This window comes from Falco rusticolus, chromosome 7 (genome assembly GCF_015220075.1).
Source record: "Falco rusticolus isolate bFalRus1 chromosome 7, bFalRus1.pri, whole genome shotgun sequence".
NCBI classification, from domain to species: domain Eukaryota; kingdom Metazoa; phylum Chordata; class Aves; order Falconiformes; family Falconidae; genus Falco; species Falco rusticolus.
This window is the reverse complement of record NC_051193.1, coordinates 44533713-44560274: the sequence shown is the minus strand read 5'-3', so window position 1 is coordinate 44560274 and position 26562 is coordinate 44533713. Positions and strand designations below refer to the sequence as shown.

Genomic DNA, 26562 nt, shown 5'->3' with positions numbered 1-26562 from the left:
CTGTAATGAGTAGGAAAAAGATCACTTTAAGACAATGGAATTTCTAAAATGTGATCAATCAAGAGGAAAGAGACATATAGCAGTTCTGCTTTCCTCACCCAGTCTTAAACATAGAAGGGAAAGAAGTACTTTTCTATAGTTAAAAAAAAAAAAAAAAAAAGCATACCATCCATATTAACCTGGTTGGGCAGTGAGGTGCAAAAAGTGGTCTTCAAAAAATAGGAACTTTGTGAAAACATTATCATTTTTCCTGGAAAGGCACATATTCAGTGGCAGAAACACAATGACAACATTTATCTTGAAAGATTCTACCTTTAGCCTGACAGGTGAAATTCTACACGGTGTCTAAAGAGGAGAAAGGAATGATAGAACTACCGCATAAGAAGATACAACATGACCCTTGAATATGCATTTCGTGAGCTGAAAAGGAGCTGGTAATGCTTTAAGACAAGAATGGATTTTACAGAATTTAATATTCCTGTTACTGTTACACATTCCATTTTACATAGTATTTGTGACAAAAATGTTACCAGTAATATGCTGACTTTGGTAAAGGTATGAAAGACTGAGAACTGAACTTGGATTCCTCTGCAATACTCTTAACATATTTGTTCCCTGAGCAATAAATTGAGGTCTCAGTTCTGTCTGCAAAGCCAATGGCAATCCTTCTTCCTTTTTCCATCTAATGTGGCCATTCTTCTAGTCTTGATGTATTGCCTCTAATACACTGTGCCTCCCATCTCTGCTGGCCAAGTAGCCTTTTTACCACCAGAGAAGCTCATAAAATCATCTCCTAAGTTATGTTTTCCCTTCTCCTAATCAAAGTCAGTCTTCCAGGTATCCAACAACTCAACCAAAGGCCACTAATGGAAAGCACAGATTTATTTTGTTCACATTAAACAAGGGGGAGTGTGGGGGACAACACAAGTACCATTGCATTTTTCCTAGGAGAATCTCTCCAAATTACATCAGTTTGTTTCAGGAGTGGTTTGTTACCACCATCAAGAGAACTGTATATTACTCATCATAGCTCAAAGATACCAAACGTCTGCAGGGTTAACTTCTGAGTAGCTGAAAATACCAACATAGAAACAGCACACTAAAAATGGCTGAATTTCAGAGGCAAGAGTGATTATGGCTGCTGGATGACACTGAAGGCAGGCATGGCAAGCATTACACTCAGCACTGGTGAGCCCACCATCTTGAATACTGTGTTCACTTTGGGGCCCCTCACTACAAGACAGACACCGAGGTGCTGGAGCACATCCACAGAAAAGCAACAAAGCTGGTGAAGAGTCTAAGAGAATAAGCCCTATAAGAGGTGGCTGAGGGAACTAGGGTTGTTTAGTGTGGTGAAAAGGAAGCTCAGGGGAAAACTTATCACTCTTTACAAACTACCTGAAAGGAGGGTGTAGTGAGGTGGATATTGGTCCCTTCTCCTGAGTAACAAGTGATAGGACAAGATGAAACTGCCTCAAGTTGTGCCAGGGAAGGTTTAGATTGGATATTTTTTCACCAGAAGGGTTGGCAAGCATTGGAACAGGCCACCCAAGGAAGTAGTTGAGTCACCACCCCTGGAGGTATGAAAGACATGTAGATGTGGTGCTTAGGTAGTAGACTTGGCAGTGCTAGGTTATTGGTTGCACTCAACGGTCTTAAGGGTCTTTTCCAACCTAAACGATCCTATGGCATGGAAAAGACATTTGCTCAAAACTTAAACAGAATAAAAAAGGGAAAACAGGATAAGAAAGGGAAAAAAATTAAAGAAAAAAAATTAAGAAATGCCTTTTGTACCATTTATATTTCCAATCTACCTCCCAAATCTGGCCAACTAGTTAGTTTGGCCAACTAAGTACTATCTTGCTTTCAAAGAGTATTTCACATCTCCGATGTATTTTATTTTTATTGTTTGGTTGTAACATATTTCTGTTTGCAATTAATTAATTTAATTAATTAAACCAGAAACTCTATCTGGTTGTCAGAACACAATAGCTTATTTAGTTTCATGCGCTTTTTATGGCCAACTATGTTTTTAAGATGCTTAGAGACCTAGTTCTATTGTTTCCTTTCTTTATCATATACTCAAAGCTACAACCATAAGATGTTGCCAGGGAGGGAAGGGAGAATGTCGAGCTTCCGCAAGAACATAAAAACAATAAACACAAGCTACCTACCTGAACTCACTTCACCCATTCATCAGGCCTCATGTTGGTATCCAAAGTCTCCTTGCTTTCTCTAAGAGCCTGTGTCCTCTGGTACACGCCCTTTCAGTGAATTTTCACAGATGTTATTACGGTATCCTCTTCTGAGTCTTGAAAGAAATCTACTTTCCAGTAGTAATGTTCCTAATGTATTCCAAACAGGGATAGCATGAAACTGCATCAGAAAGTCAAAAGCATGGACAGCAGCACCAACATTTTAGTATTCTTTTTTCCTCTTGTGGTAGAAGCGACCTTATCACCCAACTTTTCATCCTTGTCTTGGTTCTCCTCTTGTTTAACTATGATATACACAGAGGTATTCCTGCAAGTACTCAGCAGATGGGGTTGCACTCTTTTTCTGCCCAGTGGAAGGACAAGAGGCAACAAATAAAAATTGGAACACGGTAAATTCCAGCTCAATAAAAGAAAGAAGAAAAAACCCAAACCAACCAAACCTGTAAGTAAGGACTGTCAAACACTGGAGTAGGTCTCAGATGATATGGACTCTCCACTCTTAAAAATATACAAAACCAGATCTGAGCAAGCTGCTCTAACTGGAGCTGCTATTGAGAAGCTGGACTAAATGGAAATCCCTTCCAACCAGCACGATTCTACAATTCACACATGCTAAAAAGATCTGTGCAGTTTACATTACACAGACTGCAGCATGAAAAAGGTTACCCAAAACACATCGGTTCATTTTAAAGACAACAGCTTGATTCCAGTCACAGTCACCGTTAGGTAATTGAAGTTGTAGCCAATTGCTGACAAACTACACTGTGAGGAACATCAAGGAACAATTATTTCACAAGACAGGGAATGTGTCATCTACAGAGTGAAACAATGTTAGCAGAAGACTTTTTTTAATCTACAAAACAATTTAAATACTAGATTAGGCTTTATCAGAAAAAGCTGAATTTTGAAACTGAGACATGCAAAGCTACCATAAATAATTGTTATTCCTAAAAGGCAAGTGTTGAATTGCGTGCTTTGCTACAAATCTACATTGTTCCAGTTGCAATAAATTGGTTTAAAAATTATGGCCATACCACGAAGGAAGCCATTTTAATAAAAAGCCTATTCAAGTTCAACCACTTACAAGCCTATTTTTATATAGTATGAATGAAGACCAACTGCAGTAGTCTCTATGCTTTCTGAATTTTCTGATGAACTAAGTACCATTAGGGTTAATTTTAAAAGCGGGGGGGAAGGGGGGGATTATGTCTATACAGACTGTATTAATACTGTCTCCAACATAATCTGACATCCCACAAACTGATCACTGAAATCAAATGATCACTAAAACTTTTTCCTATCAGAACCACACATTTTGTCCAAAGCAATGCATCTTTTACTAAAGCCATTCACGTGATTCCAACACATTAAATGAGAGAGAATGAATGAATCCCAGAAAAACTGCTCAACTAGTTATGAAACACTTTGTTTTCAGCTTTTTACCAATGCCTTTTCATATAGGACTGAAGAACAAATCTTCAAAACTTCTCAAGTTTTCTCAAGTACTAAAATAAGATGCTTTCCCAGAATCTAAATTATTTTTATAGCTCTTTTCTAAACCCCTCCCTACTTCCTAAGATGGTTTCTGAAGACTAGACCTTCAAGCTAACCATAGTACACCCACAACAGTCCATTCATATTGCATAAAGCAGAAATATCACCTCCCCTACATCCCTCCTCCTGGTAGTTCATTCAAAACTAGTCTCTAACCTGTAAGTGCCATCTACAATACTGGTCTCTAGACCTGGGATGGCATAATTTGGCTCAATCAAAACACAAGTTACTCAAGTAAGTTCAACTTGCCAAGCACTTTAAGGTAGTGATCTCTTTCTATCATTAAAATCACCGTATCTTTAAAACTACAACTTTTAGAGCTTTATTAGAAACAATATATTCTCCTTAAGAGCCAAAGACAATGACCAAGAACCCCCTGCCACGCAGCCTTAAGGGACCCTTCCTTAGTGTTTGAAAGTTACCAGTTTGCTGACAGTTTTTAGGTTTCATTAACTGATTTTAATACAATTAACATGAGTTACAACAAATATCTTCAGGAAAAATCAATCTGATTAAAAGACAGTATCATTAGGATCAATTTCAAGGGAATTACCCTATAATTAACTCAAGGTTTTTTCTTGGTTTTTCTACATACTGGCAAGGCATCTAATTTTTCTCATTCACTTTAGACTTCGGCTATTTCAATATTTGTTTAAAAACAAAAAAAGAGGTCGCCAAAATAAAAAAAAGCCTCAACTGAACTGTAAAAACAATTAAGATTACCCTACACTAACAGGTTCTGCCGATATCCGAAATGTTTATTAGCCACTATTTAACATAATCCAAACATAGACACAATAAAGAAGTACTGAGTTATCAGTGTAGCTTGATTACAAGATTAAAAAAAAAAAAAAAAAGGTAAAACCAAACCAATTGCAGAATATTTCTATACAGTAGATGTACCCTTGGCACTTATCCACATCCTGTTCTCTCCATGACAACTAAAATTTCTTCTAATAAACAACAAAAAGGCAAGACTAACACAGCCAGAAACTAGACATTAAATCATAAAATGTAGTAAGGTTATCAGAAGGTTATTAGACCACCCCTCCCTTCTAAGATGAGGTCACACATACTCGTGTGTATTACTACATTTTATGGACTTCCCAGTCTATTGCAGCACTTCACAAGCCACACTACATTAATCTCCGCTGGTAAAAACATTAAGCTTATTAGATTTGGTGTGTTCCAAAAGACCTAGAACAGCACTTACTCTCTACATTAAATCAACCTCAATTTTTTCAGCCTCTCCTCATAGGTCACGGATCCAGTGTTCCAATCACTGTTGTCTTCTGGACTTCCCAATTTGGCAAGGTAATTTTGATTTGTTTGCATGTATTAAGTGCACAGCTCAAAACTGGACACAATCAGCTAGCTGACTCCATTTCTACCCTAAGCTGAGCAGAGGCGTTTACACAGTGTTTTCTGACAGTGCTTCCATTTATATATCCTGGTATGATGTTACATTTTCAGAACCTTTTTTGTGTATGATACCATTGACCTAAGGTCAGCTCTTAACCCTTTTTTTCTTCAGAACTCTCAGCCTTTTGCTTATTTTCTTTAATTTAAAAGCAGTATTTTGAGCTTGCCCTCAATGGCTTGTATCCCATTTTTCTTAGGTCATTCTAATTTGTTGGTTCATTTTAAATTCTTATCCAATCTTCCAACTTCTCTGCAGTCTTTCAGCCTGGTATCATTTTTCACTGCAGCAAACGTTCAAGTCAATGGATACATTAGTAACCTCTTCTCTTGAGAAAAAAAAAAAGACATGAAAGACTGTTGTTTGTACTACTGCAGCAGAACTGACTTAGACAGAGAACACACTTTTAATAAAGAACGTATTTCAGCGAGCCAGCCAAGCAACAAGCCATCTTTCAAACAAGAATCCAAGCTAAATGACTACCAGAATGAAACAGTGAACTGAAGTTGTATTAGAACAAGAAACAGACTTCGCTGATCCTCAGGTGAGGGGGGAAGTAGTAAGCATGAAAGATAGTAGATACTCCAGAAACACAGAGGGATGGTCCAGCTTTGATCCTGATATAAAGGGCAGGGCTAGATCAGCAACATACCCTTCTGAAAAAATATTTTCCTTTTCCATCAGGAATCATATGTTGAATGATTTCGATATGAAGAAATAAAAAAATAACTATCCAAGGTTTCAGGTGTCCCTACAACAAACTTTAAAACTAAAAATATAAAAGCCTTCTGCAGAGAATAGTTTATCTTCAAAAGCCTACCACTGGTAAATCTAACAGTATATCCAATAAAGGATAAGAAAGTGTTTTAGAATCTAATAAAAAATGCTCAGTTGATCTTTCTTTTTTAGTAAACTAGAAAACCACAGTTCATAGATGGAATGGATTAGATCAAGTGTGAAATATGATATGAGAAAAAAAGAAAGAAAAAAAAAAGGGGGGGGGGAGGATGAACGACTACCACTAGAAAGTTTTTACATGTGAGAAGCATCAAGAAAAACGTATTAATAGGTAGATAGATTAAATACAGTTTTTCCCAGCTGGACTTTGATAACAGAAAATAGTTCCACATGCAGTTTGTTATACACTCTGACAGGAGGCAGGAATCCAACACAAGCCATGATCAAGTAATATGGGAAAGGTATCACCTTTGCTCTATTACTTAGTTACTTGCCTCAACCTACCAGCACTACCTAGATCTCACCTAGATATTAAGCTCAAATGAGCTTTCCTCCACTGCTCAATCTCCCTTAATAGTTGAGCAATGCATACAAAAACCACTGACTTAACTATACAGACCTGCACAAATCCGTTTGATTATCTTCCCGCACAAATTGAACAGAGAAGGCAAAAAGAGGTTTCATGCAGTTCTCAACCACTGTGCTTTGTCATCGCTGCTAAAGGAAGGACTGCAACTCTACAAAAGATGCAACCATCACCACAGTTTACAGACAAATCAAGGCAGAGTGAACACAGTACAAAAAGAAGGATAAAAACTAAGTACAAGCAAGCATATATGCATGCATCCAAGCTCACACCTAAACCAAAAAAAAATTAGTTTACAAAACCGTAAACTAAGACAAATTGCTGTGTTATGTAACATCATGTACAACAGACCAGACAATTCTGATAAGAAGTGAGGTTTGGACAATTTGTGCAAGTTCTTCATACATACTTTTCATTCATTTCCACCACCTGGAGAGAAGACTACTACAGATTTTCTAGTTATCTGGCAAGACTTTTTTCCCCTCTAAATCATTCTTTCTATTCGGTACGGACAGGTCACTCCTACTAATAGCAAAAGCTGGGAAGAATCTGGCGAGGTTAGCCATTTCCAGTCTAAAGCTCTCACAGAAGCCACCATCTGTTCTCCAAAGTCAAATCAATTTCCAGTCTGGCAACTTCAACACAGCGTTAACCTCAAACTGCTGGACAGATCCACTGACTGGCTGCTGCTGAATGGTCAGGCCATACTCCCACACTCTTCGCTCCTGCCAGCAGAGTCTCATTTCTTCCTCTGCACCTCTTTAACACTTTCTGAATGCTTATCTGAGTTGATTCAACCCAGAAATCAAGAAACAAACTAGCCATCTTTTCCACACATTTCTGAGATAAATCAGTTAACTGGTTTCAGCAGACGTCAGATACAGAAGAGAGCAGGGTTTGGGAAATGGAAACAACCCCTTTCAGCAACAGTAAGCAGTTACAACAGCTAACCCAGTTCCAAGAAACCTAACTGGAAACTGGATGTTTGGAAAGCTACCACCATACTCTTTGTTCTGTCCTGGCCATGAGGTCCTCAGAAAGAACATAATTTGAAATCCCACCCCCCCCCCCTTTTTTTAAAAAAACAAAAAAAACCCATCAGTTAAATTCATAAGCTAACAAAGTACTTCAAGAGCTATAACTTCATAAAAAAATCATAATAATTGAGAATACTTTAGATGTCTACAGCTTGACAACCATTACTGAAGTTGGGCAAACAGTAAAAGCATCTCATCTGCAACAAATTCACTTGAGCTGACAGTCTAATTTGTTTAACTGTGAAAGTTCAATAAACTTTCACAACCTTCTTATCCTTACCATAACTAACAACACTGCTTATAAGTCTTTCCTGCAATTGCATTAAAACAGAATAACATCATAACATGTTTGGTTTCCAAATTCACACTTGAATTCACGTTTCAGTGAAGTTTTCTTCATTCATTAATCAACTTCTCAAAAAGAAGAGAGTTACTGTTCTTCTAAGATGTATCTTTTATGATACATTTAATTATTTGAGTATTATGGTACTTGCTTGGACCTTCAAAACTGTTAGAATCTGTAATATTAGGATTTTAATACTCGTGACCATTTGAGAAAATCTAGCATTTGATCTAGAATATCCCAGATCACACAATAATATTCAGCCACAACAGTTTAGTTTCTCTCACGAGGAACTTCATCAAACAGGGCCTGCACCCAGCTTCTAGAGAAGCAGCGCTTACCTCTGAGAAATACATGTAGTATCTGCAATACAGATGAAAGGGCCCAAAAATAGTGCCAAGGAAAAGGCTTTGTACATAAGACAGAGAACACATAATGAATCTATCAAATAATTTCTCTTTTTAGAGATAAGAGGCAAAAAGAAGGAAGAGAAATGGGTGTAAGGAGAAAAGAAAGATGAAACAGGTGGTTTATTGACCCAGTTTTGTCAGTGATCTGACATAAATGCAAAGGACCTGACCTCTCTTTTGCAAAGTTTGCTTCACCCAGCTGACAAGAATTTATGAACAGAAGGGCAGTTTTCAGTTGCTGTTTAAGTAGCACAGGTCTTCATATAGATTCTTTACATCTAGTTTTCATCCCAGTGGAGGCAACATCACAGAGGAAGAGAAGTACTTACTTACCAGCAATAATTATCCTTCAAATTAATACTTTTGGGGACTCTTCTTCCTCACTTTCATTTTGAAGCCTATGAAATTCTCTGAAAGTAGAAGAGGAGATGACAACCATTAGGTTTTATCCTTTTTTATCTTACTCATGTTTTCATCCTTTGACTATTATATGCAGCACTCAAAAGATGCATGCGAACACTTTTATTAAAAATACTGTTCAGAATTTTATGATTTGTGGTTAGATTACTTGTAGCAAAACCATTATGAAAACAGAAATTTATATATATGAACAACCTCTATTTATACTGAGGTCCAAAGAAATAGAAACTGCCTGCTTTGCTGCCAAAAACATCAACAAAGGTTAAGCATGGACCCTCAAGGTGTCTGTGAAAACAAATAAAGCAAGCAAGGGGCAGGGAGGGAAAGCAGTCGATTTATTCCTGGGATATATATATAGCCAGGGTTTAGGAATAAAAAGCTGAGAAAACTTATACGATCAAGATCCTAAAACCAGATGCCAAAAACTAAAATAGCAAACTCCTCCAGCTGAAATAGTTGCCAGAGTTGGAAAAGAATAGGTTCTACCTTTCAAATAGATGTAAGCAAATTAATTTGGTTTGTACCACTTGTATATTTATGTTTACACATAACACAACATAACATACATAGTAGACCTAGAATCAGAGAACCCAAGATTGGAAAAGACCCTTAAGATCATTGAGACCAACCGCAAACCTAACACTGCCAAGTCCAGTGCTAAATCATGTCCCTGAGTGCCACGCCACATCTACACGTCTTTCAAGTAACTCCAAGGATGGTGACTGACCCACTTCTCTGGGCAGCCTGTCCCAATGCTTCACAACCCTTTCGGTGAAGAAAAGATTGTTTTAAACAAACTCTTCCTTTTGAGTTATCAAGGTATGGAGTTACATCATTTTATAACACTGATCTCACTAACTCAGAATGCCTGTATACTACTGAACTAAGTGTTGATTCTTGGTCATTTAACAGAAAAGCAAGCAAAAGCTACACATACCAGACTCTGAAACAGCAGTAAATTGGATGTTGAAAAGGCTAATTTGAGAACCTCACTTCTAGGAAAGGGATAAAACTGGGGAAGAAAAATAAATAGGAAATCAATTAAAGCAACAATAGCACCAGGAATAGGAGTGAATTAAAAATTATAAATGCTTCAGATAATTGTGTTTTACTGCAATGAGAATTATGCCACATCACTCTTTATGTTTGAATGAAAAATAAGTGACTGTATTTCAAAGAGAAGCTTCAGCAGCTGTACTGTTAAATGAACAAGGTGAACCAGCAACTCTAAAAATCTCAAAAGCAACAGTGATAAAAATGGAAAAAAGATGAAATTCTGTATTTTCTTTTTTATGTAACAAATTATTTAAAATAATCAGCACCTACAAGGTCAGAGCCCATGAACTTTCAAAACTTAAACTTCTGAGGACAGAGTGAGATAGCCTATTTTTATTTCCATTTTAGATTGGTAATTTGGGTATACTTCAGCTAGGGTTGCACTCAATATAAAGGATGTAGTTTTCCCTGTGATAAAGCAACTCAGAAATACAAACAAAACAACAACAACAAAAAAATACAACACTGTTACCCCATGTATAAAAAGTAATATCAGGGGTTTAGCTTTCCAGAAAAACTTTTATTGTACCTCTCATCAAATCAGTTATACCACCTGTTTCACAAACATGGAGAGGTGAAACTAACAGCTGAAGGAGAGAGTCAGGAAGCCAAGCAAAACTGAACATGGAGCCCACCTGTTCCAAGAGGTAGCCCTACAGTGAATCCATTAAAGCACAGTCTAGAATGATGGTTACTTTTCATTTATATGAAGTATCACGCTGTATCTTCTTACAAAACCGTATTTGCAACCCCAGTAACAGGTAGAAGGCAGCATATTATCTGAGTCATATGTATGGAAAATAGATTTAGACAGATTGACTCTAGCAAACATGAAGTGTACATTTCATGTAATGAAAAGAACTATTGCTAGATTTACAAGTTGATTTATCTTTAAGCAACAGAACTACAGACAGTACAAAAAGGCCAGAGTCCTATCAGCCTGGGCAATTCACCATGCCCTACAGGTAGCTCCCCAAAAATCTTAAACTGTGGTATCTTAAAATATATATAAGCACACAGAACAATAAAAAGAAAGCATGAATATCTGGGTCTTTTTTCCGTACTAACGTACCATCAGAGTGAAGTAGCTACTTAACAGTTGTTGACAAAGTAAAAGGGAAAAAACCATAGTTCCAATGCAAAATTTGTCCACAACATGAATAAATAAATATATATAATATACACACACACACATATATATACACATAACCAAACGGTGAGATACGTTATGTTGGTTTAACATAACAGTCCAACCTAGCCTGGTCAAGTCATCTGTAGCTCCACTCAACAGATTCCACCTATATGATAATGAAAATTTAATCTGAGTTCCAAGTATTGTTTTGCAACCAATTATGCACTGGTTTTCAAATATTTGCTTGTAACACATAGTGTGCTCAGAGTACTACTCACAAAGAAGAAATGCTGTACTGAAATAAAGATGCAGGAGACCAGCAATTATTTTTTTGGTCTGCAAATTATTAATAAAAGGAAAGAAATAAAGCCCTCTGTTTCAAGATCATCGCAACTAGTGTAAAGTGACTGTCTATTCCAGCATCTTTTTATGGAACCATGGGAAAAAACAGTCAACCTACTCCGAGTCATTCAAAACTTTAAAACCATGAAAATCCTTACGATTTTCCAACGTACTATTGCTAATATATCCCTGACAATGCAATTCTATATATAGTGTAAAAATTACAATTATTTAAAAAAATCTTTGCCTTTGTTATTCAACCACCTCAACAGTATTACAAATATCTCTAGATTAATTAGACAATGGTGCCTTCCAGGTAAGTCTGCACCTCTTGCAGAGATCTTTTTGGAAATAGAGATCATGAAAGGTCATTGCAGATAGGAAATTTTAGCTATATGCCTAATTCTGACTTTGAATTGCTGGGTGAACATGGACTAGTCACTACCTTTTCTTTTTAGAAAAATTAATCTATTTATGAAATAAATATATCCTTACAAAGGGTTCAGATACCACCTGGTGTGTTTAATCCAGTCTCCTGCATTACAAGAACCCATTCAAAACAAAGTCCAAAACATTTTATCAACACTTTTCATGTAATTAAAGTTGAATTTTAAAGAGACTCAAAACTTGAATGCACAACAGCAAGAGAATAAAATTCAAGGATACCAGCCACACTCTAAGTGCCTTCAACTACAGAAGTGTTAGATGAAAATACTTACATCACCTCAGGAATACAGAGGGGTGAGGTAGGGGGAAGAAAAAAAAAGAAACACTTCCCCCTTCCCTTCCCCATTTGACTGGGGCAAACTGATTTAATTTTAAATACATACACTAGACCCATATGCCAGGCCAAGACTACTTTCCCAATACCACAGGAAGAATCAGATACATCAGTCAGAATCCCACCTTTAGTCATTGGCAAATTGCCTCTACTTCAGAAGAATATAAATTATGCACCAAGAACAGAAAAATAAAAAAATAAATATTCCCTTCTGATCTCTACTGGATACCAGCAACAGCCCTGAATAACAAAATTTGTAAAATTGTAAACTTTATGATGAATAACAAACAAGTATTTTCTTGGCTATTTTATCTTCTTTCTCAGGTATTTCTTTTATTCCAGTACCAAGAAATCTCATATGCTCATTTTTAATTTCTGACTCCAGGATCAACCCTATCATCTTACACAGTCTTTTGTATAAACATATAAAACACCATCTTGAACCACTAAGTTTCTTTCTCCCCATTACTGATTCTGTAAGACTAGACCTCACTCTCTGATTTTCAAACAAGATTTGGTATTACGTTTATCCCTCAGATGTATTTATTTTCAGTCATTTCTCTCCCATATGTGCACTCACACCCAAGAAAGACTATTCTTATTTCTTCCCAGGCTTTACATGCCAAATTCTTTCACTTTCCTTTGAGAAGGCAAGTTCAACTTCAACATAATCACATAACAATTCTTTGTTTTCCAAATGACTTAATCTTTTCTGAGTATGACTGTAATCAGAGCTATATACCATCCTAAATGCAAATCAACCGATGCTTTATCGGCTGGTCCTAACAATCTTTTTTGAAAGCTAGAAACCAGCTGGTGTGTCTTAGAATCATGTTACTGTCACAGAGCCACATGATCTGAGAAGGGAACAGATCAGGATCTGGGTCAAACAACAATCTACCTTTGATTAGCAGTCTAGTTATACCAGAAGCTCTTAACAGCACTCGAGTATGTGAATTTGCAATTATTTTTTTAATTAAACTTAAATCATTGTCTATAACTCCAAACACATAAACCATCCTCTACTACTAAGTGTGATAATCCTGCATTCTCCAGTATCAGCAATTTCAGAAGTAACCAGACCAGCTTTTTAGTGAAGTCACTTGCTTATTTCAGTGCTGGCTCTACTGTTTCAAGTAGCTGGCAAAGAAGTGCCTGAACCTATGTTAGGGGAAATATATATGAAAAGAATCTGTTTAAACATCAGAACCACTTAAAACAAACAAACAACAAAACCAGCTAAAATGTTACACTGAATGTTTTTTCATTATTAATAAAGAAAAAAAACAAATGAAAAATAATTCCTTCTGTAAGCCAAGTGAAGTGCAGAAAAAGTGTTTCCCAGTTCTAAGCCAAGACAGAATGTGGTTTTCTAATGAAGAAATGGTTATTTAGCTGAAAAGCCCATCAATCCATCTGTCTGGCATCGTTGTTAGTTGCTAATACTAAGCAAGTTTCCTTAAATATGGGAAGAACGAACATCTGAGGGGAACAGAGGGAAAGATAATCTTATATATATATATATATATATAATATATATATATAAATAAATAAAAATTTATCTAGATATAGATAAATTCTATATATTATAAAATGTCTTTTTCTAGTTTTACCTTGAGATTCCTTACTGCTAAGAGCTAAAGAAAAGCTGGAATATACTTAATCCATAATATGCAAGGATCAAAGCCAAATTATCTAACTTCTACTGCACACAGAAGAAAGGCTCTCAGGAATTAACTGTTTTGCAGTTAAGTGCACAAGATTCTTTCTGCAGTTCAAATTTGTAGAGAAGATTCCCCTTCAAACAAGCTTTGACTACCACAGTTTTCAGAAGGACATAAAATTGTTCAATGAAATTCTACTTTAATCACACAAGATACATATTTGGAAGCACTATTCCTCAGAAATCCTTAAAACAAGACTAAAAGACAAAGATTTCCTCACACTTCTTTTTCCGTATCAGATAGGACTTTGCCACTTAGACCTTGTTCTAAGAGTACACCATTTTTAATGGCACAAATTGTATTTAAGAGTTTCAGTACCAGAAGAAAATATAAAACAGCTGCTATAATTATAAAGTCCCTTTGTGATACTGTGATTTTGGTTTCTCAAGGTATAAATCAAGAACAGTCTACAAAACCGATACAATACACAGAACAGTACATAATCTGATTTATTTCATGGACATATTAAAGGGCCAAACAATTATATTATTTAATAACATCCCAAATATAATCACACTTAAACTATTCACTTGCTAGAAGGTAGGTCACCCAGAATGTAAAAAAACAACGCAGTTCTCAAAGTTCTTTCCTGCTCCCCTCCTCCAAGACACATTGGCCCAACCACTTGATTCATTTTTCCCTTTTATTTAAAAAATACATGACCCTAGCTGACACATCCCCAATATTCCCAGAAGATGGGTCACGTTGTTCAGTGCCCCCAGCCCTACATTTTTGCCTTTACAAAGTTTCATGTATGTAACCGTGACATTGCTAACACATTACACGCTTCCATGTGTAGTGCAAATTTGGGTAAAATTTGAGGAAACAGTCCAAGCACTGCACCTCTTTTAGCTCTCCCAAATCCAGGAAAACATACGTTATGTTTCTTTTCCCCAGAGTCCCACTTCTTCTCAGCCATGTGAAGTGCCATCTGTGCTTCTCAGCCTGGCAACTTAAAAATCTGCTGTCATTTATATCACCAGTGAGCAAATTAAAGGTAAAGACTGTCCTCTTTAATAAAATAACAAGACTTAGAAATGGTAATCTAGATCATGGCTCCACAGTGACGAGTGGCAAGCATGGCTAGTTAAAGGGTCACAGGGAGGAAAAGGTGGCAAACGGTAGACTATCTTCAGAGCTTCCTTAATCTCTGTAAACTAACGCAAAAACTATGAGGAATAAAACAAGAGGAGCTGCAAATCTCAGAAAGAAAATAAAAATATGACTCAACTGCCACAACATATTTAGTGGGATACTACATAAAGTTAGAGGGTGTACTTGGCTCAGGAAGGACAGATACAGGTGGCGGAGCAGGAGATCTTGTCTTAAATATCTAAGGTTTGTAGAGTTGTTCTGAGATCCAGAAGCCAAACACTCCATGGAACATTAAAATGAGAAAGCTACAGTAAGAAGGAAGTATAGATCTCCTATAAATTACTAAACAAGAAAATTTTAGTGGATGAGGGTTTGGAGGGACTGTTGAGAGAACCTGTTTTTTCTTTTTGGTTCTTTTGGTTTGCGGGATTCTTTCTAGACGGCTAACAGAATCATTCAAAGCACAAGATTTAATATTAATAATTCACAGGATAGGCCTTTCAGGAAGCAGATCACAGATATAACTCAGTTAACCTCTGTTTGGTAACTGGCTTGACTATTGCTTTACAAAAGTTAACCTAAAAGCTTACATCAATATACTAATGCCTGAAACTTTCCCAGACACTGAAATGCAAATTATCGTGTTAGAACGAGCCCTGAAATACTTCTGATAAAGGCCATCTGCACACTTCCAACCTCTGGGAACAGTCTGAGCGTTATCACATGGCCGGGAAAACTTCCAAATGTTACCACGCATGTAGCTACCTGTTTTGAAGGCTGGGAGATTAGCATAAAGGACAAATCTCAATCCCTGCCAGTTGTCCTCAATATTAGACAATGGTCCACTTTATCGGTGTTGATGCAGACAAAAGGGATTTGAAATCAAACCAGCTTAAGGAAACAAAACCTAAGTGTAGATAAAGTCTGCAAGAGTACACAAAACTAAGAAAAGGGGAAAGTAGTAACAGTCTTTAGAAATTTAACCAAAATAATGAGGACATTTAGAGGCAAGGAAATCACACACAGAGAACGCTCTCTCTAGACACAGGCTACTGAGAGAAGAAACTGAAAAAGCTCTCAGAAAAGCCCAATTGAGAAAGGTGGTAAGTGAGAATACAGACAACACGAAGAAGAAATAAAGGCTGAAATGCTGGCAAAACCTGTTCTCTTGAAATAAGGTCTGAAACTCAGTAAGAAACAAACCTGTGTTTGAATTTGAGGAAGGAAATGGTTTGTGCAGTACAGCCTCATGATTATTTGTTATGGATTCCAGTAATTAGTTCAAAAGAGAAAACCCATCCTATCAAAAGACAAGGCTATGAATACAATGTTTGACAGTCCCAGCAAAAGAAAATATCTAAATCAGTAAGCTTTACAGAAGAAGTAAAACAGTACTATGGATGTCACTGAAAAACAATTGTGATGTTGAAAACACAACAAAAAGGAACATGGCTGTAAGCTAAAAAAAAAAAAAAAACACACCACCACAATTCTTTTGTTTCTATTTCATATTTATATTAAAAAAATAGAGGACCTTGCTATTAATTATGAGGGATTATTTTAAACTGCGGGATTTAATTCAGACTATCAAACTTCAGACATAAAGGAGGTAAAGTTTTTAAAATAATGAAAAAATGTATACCTTACTACCCACTACAAGTAACAGCTACTCCTACAGATACCATTACACATTCTTTTAGTTCAAGAAATTTATATTGAAAGAGAAGTGAACACACAAGAGAAATAGGAACACCAACAGAATTACTAAGAATCCTTTATGCATGTATTGAGACAATTCATGTAGTAGCAGATTAAAAGAAACAGCACCTTCTATTGTGCCTTAGATGCCTACCCTGTTCCTTCTCTTTTTTTTTCCTTCCTTCTTGAAAAGGTGAATTCTTCAAACCTGCCCACAGTGAGCACACAGTTTGATACCGCTATGGAAATTACATTAGGAATTCATACATAATTTCATCTTTTATTTTAAGTTTTTCAAAGAACCAAATAAAAATCATAGCATTTTAGTCCAAAGTCTATCCTCAAACAGCTTGAGTAATTCTGTTTTTATTAACTGATTGGTCAAATAGCAGTAAGGTGACATTAACACAACTGTGGTCAACTTCACTGCTGTGACTCAGAACCACATCAGCAGTTGTGCATATTTCAAAGATAGTATCTACTTCATACTGCTGCCATTGCTGCTCCATGGGAAGGCTATGAACAGATGCAAGCAGCATTCAGCATCCTGGAAGACTGAGAGAAAAGGAAGACACAACACTGCTTCCCCTGAGGCAAGACAGCACTGCAGCTTTCATGTTTATCAGACACAGGCTAATCAAAGGTAGATCTTCAAACAAAGGTCAAGAAGACTATCAAAGCTGAGATTCTAGCTATTCAGATCAAAGAAGCGGTCAGGGATTTTCAATAAGAAAAATCTGAAAGACCTTTTTGAAATTTGTCTGTTCATGGCTGGTGGTGCCTGACAATAAAGGAAGCTGAAAATTTGTTTTGACTATAATTCCATTAGCATGAATGTTACACAAAAAAAATACACAATGTATGTACTTCACAGCACACGAGGAAATGCCTTTGAAACTATTCCTTGATACTACACACCAAGCTTTATAGAGCCTAAATGTTAGGGGAAAATCATGTACTAACACATTGGTACATTTAATTTCAGAGAAGTTTCAGGTCTTTTAAGTTGCTCATATTTGAATAATTTTTGATGCATCTTTTCCTTAAGCGTGCTTCACCACACAGACTAAAATAGTGTGATATTAAGAAGAGGCTATTGCTAAATGTATGCATGAAGGTTCCTCCTGAAGTGGTTATTTTCATATCTCCCATTTTTACTACCCATTAGGCAATCTTGCATTCCTCTCTCGTTCCTCTGATGCTTAATTTATAAAGGAAATTTTTAGAAAATCATACATATGTGTTCCCTACTTAGAGATAAAAAGCAAATATCATTTTTAAAGTTAGATGTTGAGTTTAATTAAGCTGAATTTCATCTTTTTACCTCTTTCAGTCTATAATATATGAAAGAAAGCAAACAGACTCATTGCAATGAATTTACTGTGGGTTAAAGGCTCCACAACTTAAAGCTCTTCATTCATTCCCAGAACAAGTATATACTGGTAGCAATTCAGGTTTCCCTACACTACCCAATGACTGTGATACAAGCTACCCTATGTGACCAGTATTAGATATAATCTAGCATAAGTATACAGATTTGTATACACGTATATCTATAGATATAATATGGAAATGTATAATCTATACTATATGTATAAGCTACTTTTCATATGCAAAGAACTTTACAAATTATACCAAACAATTTCTGTTTTCCTTCCTAACAGCAGCTACATTTAGCCCTAGATCAGTTTCCCACAGCAGTCAAGAGGTGCTGACAGACACCATGCAAGGAAGACAAGGCAGTATTCAAACACCAACGGATAGAGAATCATGAAATTGGGTTTTCTGCTAAACCCTGATCCCAGTAAGAGGACAGCTGGAAAGGAAAAGGCAGTATACGTAAGAACTCCAGGAAGCATGAAAGAAAAAGTATTGAGACAATGTTAAAAAACATTGAGATGTACCCTTAAGCCTGTTTTAAAAGCACATTTTGTAGCAGCTGCCACTACACAGGAGATACCTTTACAGAGATGGTTTGAAATCAGTGCTGCCCATCATTGAACTCATTAGAGAGTCTACTGGATAAAGAAGGACAAACTTGTCACTATGCTTCATACAACTCCATCAGGAAAGCTAAAAAAGAGCAAGATAAAAGATAGCTGAGAGACAACTGTTTTGCTGAGGCTCAAACCGCATCCTCAAGAACTGACGACTCTTCCTTCCAAGTATCTTTCTCCACACACTACACATGCTGACCAAGTAACTGCCACCAATTACACCTATGTAATAAGTGCAGCTTGAAGATGGGTCCCCACAATATTGTAAATGCCATTAGAAATCACAGTTCAAAAGACAATATTCCATTTTGGTTTACTACATTCCAGCAAAAACTTTTCACACTGACATATGTGCTACTAATACACCACAAAAATTGTTTACGCTGATTATTAAATACCGTCACACTGTATTTTGGGGTTCTTTTAATGTTAGTACATACCAACTGTGCACACTTGGGACTATCCACCTTCAAAATAACAGTAAGTCTTCACACAGCACATGCAAACACAGCTGAAGAACTCTCAGATAGGAAACCACAGTTCACAGCACTTTTTTCCTCTATCATCACATTTGACCTAACATATAAATATAAGCATACCATAACATAAAGGCTCTGAGCTCTAGATAGCTTTCAACACCAGGTGATGGCCGTTAATAAACACCACAGATACAACATTTTCAAGCAACAATCAAGAAAAGAACTGTCCAAAGGAACATTCCATGTGTTTCCATTCCAAAGCACTCATGATTTCAAAAGACACAGTTAAAGCTATCACCTCTTTCAATATGTCTAAGCCAGATAAATAATCAGTCTCCTTGTGGTTGCTTCTGCCAGGGAAGGTAAGAAGTTTGAGCATCAATACCATATATTTCTAAGAGACTTCAGGAGAAAAGCCACTAACAAAGGTTATTAACCTAAAGTTTCTCTGTTTATGACTTTGAGGAGCACTTGAAGAACTGAAATGGCACAGAGAAACATTAAGTACACAAGTAGTTCCTTACTGTCCCAGAAGTTAGATCAATGGAAACCCCCTCAATAAACAAAAAACTGTATTGGATAAATACATTTAACTTGCAGTTGCCACTGAATTACAGCCATTATTTACAAACTTCTCAGCAAGAAACAATAATCTTCATTAAATCCCAGGATGCACCTTTACTGTCTAGCACACTGTGAGCATATTGCAACAGTTCACATCAGTGTCATGAGAAAATACATTTAAATAAATGCTGAAAAACTGTGAAAAAGTGTTTCCGTGTTTATATTAGCTATATAAACATTAAGAGGAAAGCTGTTCAATATGCACTTTTGAGATAGCACTCTCAAATGAACAAGATACAATTCTGTGTACTATTTTTCACATTTATTTTCAAAAATAACCACATAATTGACACCTTGGTTAACATTTCTGATGGGCCACTAAACCACATCTCCATCTACTAGCTCATATTCTTATATAACTAATTTTTTTATGTTTTTAAATCCATAAAAACAGAAAGCTGCAAGAGCGAGCTGGAAATTAGGACCATGCGTGGCAATCAGTTAGCTGAGGGGAACGTGCTCGAGCTTGCACAGACACAACAATTAACATGATGAGTCATGCTGAGAGAGCATAGGGGAGTGGGGGACGGATGGCGTCAAGGATGGCGCCAAAGAAAGGTCACACCTTGCTGTTAATTGATGGTAGTTAACCACCAATCGGGGATTGCCTAGGATGCAATGCTTAGCTTCAAGAACCAATCTGTTTAAAACGCGCAGCTTCTGAAAGTATATATAAACTCGTGCTTCTGTACAATAAATTGACATTTGCTTGCATCAAGCTGTGTCCCGTCTCTCCATCGCAGCAAACTGGTGACCCCGACATGATCCGTTTAAGGATCTGACGTGATGGGTTTAAGAACCGCCAGGCTGAGCGGCAGGCTGCGAGTCCCACAGAACGCTGAATGAGCTGCTAAAAGGAAGCAGGAATTGAAAAAAAAAAAGGTCCCTCTGGAATTGAGAGGTGAGCTGTGGGAAACTTGGGAAACAGGTGTCTTCCCCTATAAGAGACGCATATGGACTCATGAAGGGTCTTCTAGTCAGATCCGAGAGTCCGTGCCTCAATCTCCTCAAATGGTGACTCCTATGGTGGTGTTCTGAAGCCTTGCAAGAATAAGGACGGAAATGGTCGATAAAAAAGACAGCTCGTGGAAGAGGGCTGCGTTCCGGAGGAGACGGCTTGGCTGAACAATCATCTTGCTGGCTGGACCAGGCAGACAACCTGCATCGAGACAGGTGAGCAGCCAAGAAACTTTAGAGACTTTGAAAGAAATGAAAGTGTGTTCATACAGCAGCCAATTGTATGATGCTGCCGCAGAGGGGAGCTCCGTGTCGGGAATGCATTTAGCACCTTGGTGGCAAATTCTGACTACTATTTGCCAAGTGTGGACCAATTCTACTAACGGTGCTAAACCAGAGGAAGCTGTAAATTCCACCGACAGCGCAACTCTTCTCAAAACACTGTCAATGATGGCAATTCTGTCCACACCTCCTCTGCCCCCAAAGCTTCTGTCACTGATTGCAGCGACCCTCACAACACAGGACCAAACACGGGAACAGGACAACTCGGACAAGGATTCCATTGACACTGATAAACCTTTTGATCCAGGTCCTATAGATCTGGAAAAGAAGCTAGACCTTCCCCCCCACTCACCCACCCACCCCACCCCCCCTCTCCCGATGCATTGATTGTATTTTTGGGGAGGGTGAAAGGGGGTCTGAGGGATTGGTGGCAGGAATGCAAGTGGGAAACGCTTAAGTGAGGGGTTTGGGGAGTCGCTATGATAAACATGGTTATCTAGTGTTTAATAGGTGTCTGCATGCTTGTAGAGATATATAGCTATGTAACTACATGAATGGTTTTTGCCCTGAGCCTGGTGGTGCATACAGCTGTGGTTTGTGTCCGGGCTCAGAGATGTAAATATGGGCTTCTCTGCTATGGTAAAGTGTCTCTGGTTGCATAAAAAAAGAGGGAATGAAGGGAATGACCCCAGAAGTATGTTCAAGGAAAGGACACTATGTTTCAAACTTTTTGACTGAACCAGTTCTTGTTTGGTGTGCCCTTCCACCTATGTATAACGTTAATCCAAAAGAAGTTGATATTGTTTACACTTTGAATGTCGATAATTGTCTTTCTGTAGATTGGTTCTTCTCTTATCCGGAATAACAGCAGGGAAAGCATTAAAGAGTTAAATCACCTTGTTTGGTAGGCAATTAAGAATGTGGGTCAAAATTGCCACTGCTTTTTGTTGGTGGTTCAAGGACATGGCTATGAGGATTTTGATGGTATGTGCTGCGTGGGTTTTAGGCACCCCATTGCAGCAACATTTTATCAGAATCTGAGAAAATGTCAGCCTTTTTGGCATCCATTCACTCAATTGGCAGTATTGTTTGTTTGCTATTACCTTGGTTGCTGTCATGTTTGCAAGGGCCCTGCAGAACATGGCAAACCTGGTACTAGCTGTTCAAAAAACAAAAAGGGGAAATTGTAAAATTGTACGGAACAGAGACGGTGGGTTATTTTGACATTGATAATATGTCTTAGTTGCTTTTTTATTTGTTCTATTACTTATACCTTGTTTTTTACAATGCTTATGAAAACTAATGACTCGTTCGGTTTCATAGGTTCTTTTTGTGCAACAGGAAGGGGGAGATGCAGGAGCGGGCTGGAAATAAGGACCATGCGTGGCAATCAGTTAGCTGAGGGGAACGTGCTCGAGCTTGCACAGACACAACAATTAACATGATGAGTCATGCTGAAAGAGCATAGGGGAGTGGGGGACGGATGGCGTCAAGGATGGCGCCAAAGAAAGGTCACACCTTGCTGTTAATTGATGGTAGTTAACCACCAATTGGGGACTGCCTAGTATGCAATGCTTAGCTTCAAGAACCAATCTGTTTAAAACGTGAAGCTTCCAAAAGTATATATAAACTCGTGTTTCTGTACAATAAATCAACATTTGCTTGCATCAGTGTCCCGTCTCTCCATCGCAGCAAAAAGCCATCAAGATTAATCTTTTATTTTCCGAAACAATCTGTAGCAAAATACACTCAAAATACCACATGAATGCCTTAACCAACATGGCATGACTTGACAGTACTTGAAAAGCTTCACTACACTGTATCATAGCCAATTTTATGCTTGTCTTCCAAAATACGTAATTCTCTCACAAGTCTCTACTACAAGGAGAGGGCACCCTGCCTGAGAAAGCAGGATGTTATTTAACTAAGAGCAAACCTTGAACCTTGACCTTGAATCAGGTCAAAGTACTACAGAAGGGATCCCCAAAGTTAACAAACAAGAAAAATTTACATTATATTAAAGGACCGATCAAACATTGGTCAGCAGGGAAAACACATCACATCAACAAAAACTGCAGATAAAAAGGATTTATATTTGGTCAACTGATGTCAACGTGACATAAAAAGTTTGATTAAAGGCTATCTTAATGTCAGATAAAACTCAAAATATTTAGTTGCCTAAATTACTGTCCAGAAGGAATAGTATCCCCAAGTACTTAGCACGGGTTAATTTCAACAATTCAGGCACTTAACCTGAGAATTCAGTTAAAACTCCCTCAAAAACTAAAGAACTTTCGCAAGTAATAATATAGAAAACACTGCAATTATGTCTTCAGACAAAAACTAATGAGACTCTTATTTAAAAAAATTAATTTCAATCATTCTACTTACCTGAACAAGATTACATCACCCCTACAGAAATGCCACACTGCTGCCTACCAGTTCCCTATCTTTTGCAAAGGTGTCACTAGCTCCTGAACTAGTGGCTATTGCCAATAGGTCTAACCTAGTATAAAAACTCCTTTACAATTATTACAATTGATGACAAAAGCAAAGGAAAATCAAGTCCTATTACATGTTAATGTATTTATCAAACATTATTTCACAAAAGCTAACCATAATAGTAAAAACTGCCAACCAATAATCAGAATTCTGTTACACATTCAGACCTTCAGCAACTAAATGCTTCAGGCATTTCAACTAATAATTTTGTGCTCCCTCTGCCCTCATAACTCATTTAACCCTTTCTCAGGTCTACTGCTTTCCATCCTGCATCTGACATAAGGTAAAGAACATTAACATCCTCAGATTCTTTCCATAAGTTTTGGGTTTTGGGTTGTTTTTTTTTTTAAAAAAAAAAAAAAAAAAGCAGCAAGGCTATGACAGAGACAGGACAATGGAAAGAAGCTGGTAGGTATCAGAAGACATTCAGTTAAAGAGAGAATCATTCCTGGTGCTTATGCAATAAATAACAAAATGCTTGTCAAAAGCACAACTGAAACCTAAGAAGCTATTTTGTAATTAAGACCCATACACAGCTTAAACTCTAGTGCCCTGCACACTCATGAGATGAATAGTCTCAATATTGGTTTTGACACAACTCTTTTTGGAATCCAGTCTCAACTACAACGAAAAGTGTTCAAAGCCAACAGAAGAGCATCCTCCCTTGAGAAAATAAACATCAAACCACAACACTGCAATGAATCACAGAATGGGTGAACTAGCAAGGGACCTCTGGAAGTCATCTTGTCCAACCCCCTGCTCAAGCAGGGCCACCTGCAGTTATCTTAAGCCATTTGTTGTTGGACTTCTCTGACTAAGATCCAGAAAGTACGCTGCACTGTCTCTCTTACCTCACCCCCACTCTGGTACCCACTTTCAGGCATTTATATACATTGGTAAGATTTCTTGTGAGCTCTCTCTTCTCTGGGTTAAACAGTCCCCAACTCTCTGTCTTTCCTCACAGGAGAGAGTTCCAGCTCCTTCATCATCTTTGTGGCTATTTGCTGGACTCTCTCCAGTACATTCTTGTCTCTATTGCACCAAGGAGCCCAGAAATGGATGCAGTACTCCAGGTGTGGCTGCACCAGTGCTGAGCAGAAGGGAAAGATCACCTCCCTCAAACTGCTGGCAACACTAATCCCAATGCAGCCCAAGATGCTGTTAGCCAAAATTTTTAGCTGCAAGGGCACATTGATGGCTCATGTTCACACTTTGTCCACCAGAAACCCCAGGTCCTTTTCTGCAAAGGTAATTCAAGTCAGTCAGTGCCCAGCAAATAGGGTTGTTCCTCCCCAGGTGCAGGACTTGGTATTTCCACTTGTTCAACTTCATGAGGTTCCCATCATCATTTCTCCAGCCAGTCAAGATCCCTCTGAATAGCAGGACAGTCCTCTTGGCATATTAGCCACTCCTCCCAGTTTTGTGTCATCAGCAAACTTGCTAAGTAGGCACTCCATCCCCGACATCCAAGTCATTCATGAAGAAGTTAAACAGGACTGGACCCAGCACCCTGGGGTACACTGCTAGTTATTGGCCTTCAACTAGACTTTGTGCCACTGATTGCCACCCTCTAGGCTCAGCCATCAAGCCAGTTCTCAACCTACCTCACTACCTGCTCATCCAGCCCCATACTTCATCAGTTTCTCAGACAGTCTTATGGGAGACAGTGACAAAAGCCTTACTGAAGTCTAGACAGACAACGTTCACTGCTCTCCCACTCTCTACCAAGCCAGTCACTTCATCACAGAAGGTTAAAGTTGGTCAAGCATGACTTCCCCTTGGTGACTCCATGCTGACCACTCCCAATTACTTTCTTGTCCTTTGTGTGCCTGGAAATGGTTTCCTGGATTAGTTATTTGATCACCCTTCCTGGGATCAAGGTAAGGCTGACCAGCCTGTAGTTCCCTCTATCATCCTTCTTATCCTTCTTGAAGATCAGAGTGACATTCGCTTTCCTCCAGTCCCTAGGCACTTCTCCCAATTGCCATGATCATTCAAAGATTACTGAGAGTGGCCTTGCAATGGTTGACCCTCCATACTGTCTACAAGTAGCCAAAAAAATAACTTATGGAAGGGAAGAAAGAGAGCAAGTTGCCAAAACACAAAGAACGTCTTTATAAAAGGGCAGCAGACTCTGGTATCCCCATAAATGGAGCTTTTTTATGGGGAAAATGGCATGAATGTTACCTGCTTGAATACCAGAACCGTAGAGTGAGAGAGCACAGACAAACTCACAAAGTCAAACCAATGAGAAAAAATTGTTACACAGAAAAAAAAAAAATTGTTTGCATTTGCTTAAGCAGGGAGTCAACTGTGACTATGAACAGACCAGCACTGGAGACATGCATCTGGCTGACTAACCCACTTAGGCAGGCATACAAATCTGACAGTTCCCCTTCTACACTTGTGAAGAATGAGCAAGCCTACCCTAAACAGCCACAACATTCAAATCATGAACCTGAGATCGATACGCTTGGAATAGTATATGCACTCACAATCTATATAAGAAAACATGCCATGAAAGGCAGAGTCCTGAAAGTTCTAACTGAAGATATTGTTGGTCACACAAAAGCAGGATCTTATCTCCTGTAGGACTTAGAAAACAGTGGACTTGGAAGTAAGCAAAAATCAACGCTCTGTAAAATGGTGTATCAAACTCATTCTGTGGAAAGTCTAGAATCAAAAAATCTCTGGCTGAGAGATACCAGCATGTCCCATTACATCTCAAGACACAGTTTTATGACCTTACTGACAGATTTCAATACTTGGGATATTTCCTATTCTGGGCCCAATAGCTTGAAGCAACTGGGGTATACCAGAGATGTGTTCAGCATGCCCAAGGATAAACTACAAGCAAGTAACTTTATGCACCCACAGAGAGGTCTGAAGAGCAACCCACTGAATAGAGAGAATGTTCTCTCAGCACTTCCATAGACACAGAATCTGCAAAATTATTATCTGTCATTACCTATGCATGACACTGCAATACGTTGTACAGGAAAATCAAACAAGCATCTTAAATTATGCTGCACTCTCTGTATCTCATATGTATGTCTAGCTCTTCGAGAGACCATCATTTCTTTGCTCTAGGTTATACCGAACTCCTCATCCTGTAAAAGCAATATCCATTGTAATCAAGTGGAGAAGAAGGATAAAAGAGATTTCTCAC

General features: G+C 37.9%; 1 protein-coding gene across 3 annotated transcripts in view; it reads right to left on the bottom strand.

Annotated features, from left to right (window-relative positions):
* Nucleotides 1–26562, bottom strand: part of FUT8 (fucosyltransferase 8) — a 126526-nt gene that overhangs the window by 90053 nt on the left and 9911 nt on the right. For 2 of the 3 annotated variants that reach the window (XM_037395730.1, XM_037395731.1), the window contains exon 2: nucleotides 8638–8714. The gene's annotated coding sequence lies outside the window, so the exon portion shown is untranslated. Of the gene's footprint in view, nucleotides 1–2174; nucleotides 2346–8637; nucleotides 8715–26562 lie in introns of all 3 variants that reach the window. The other variant, XM_037395729.1, reaches the window with a different exon arrangement.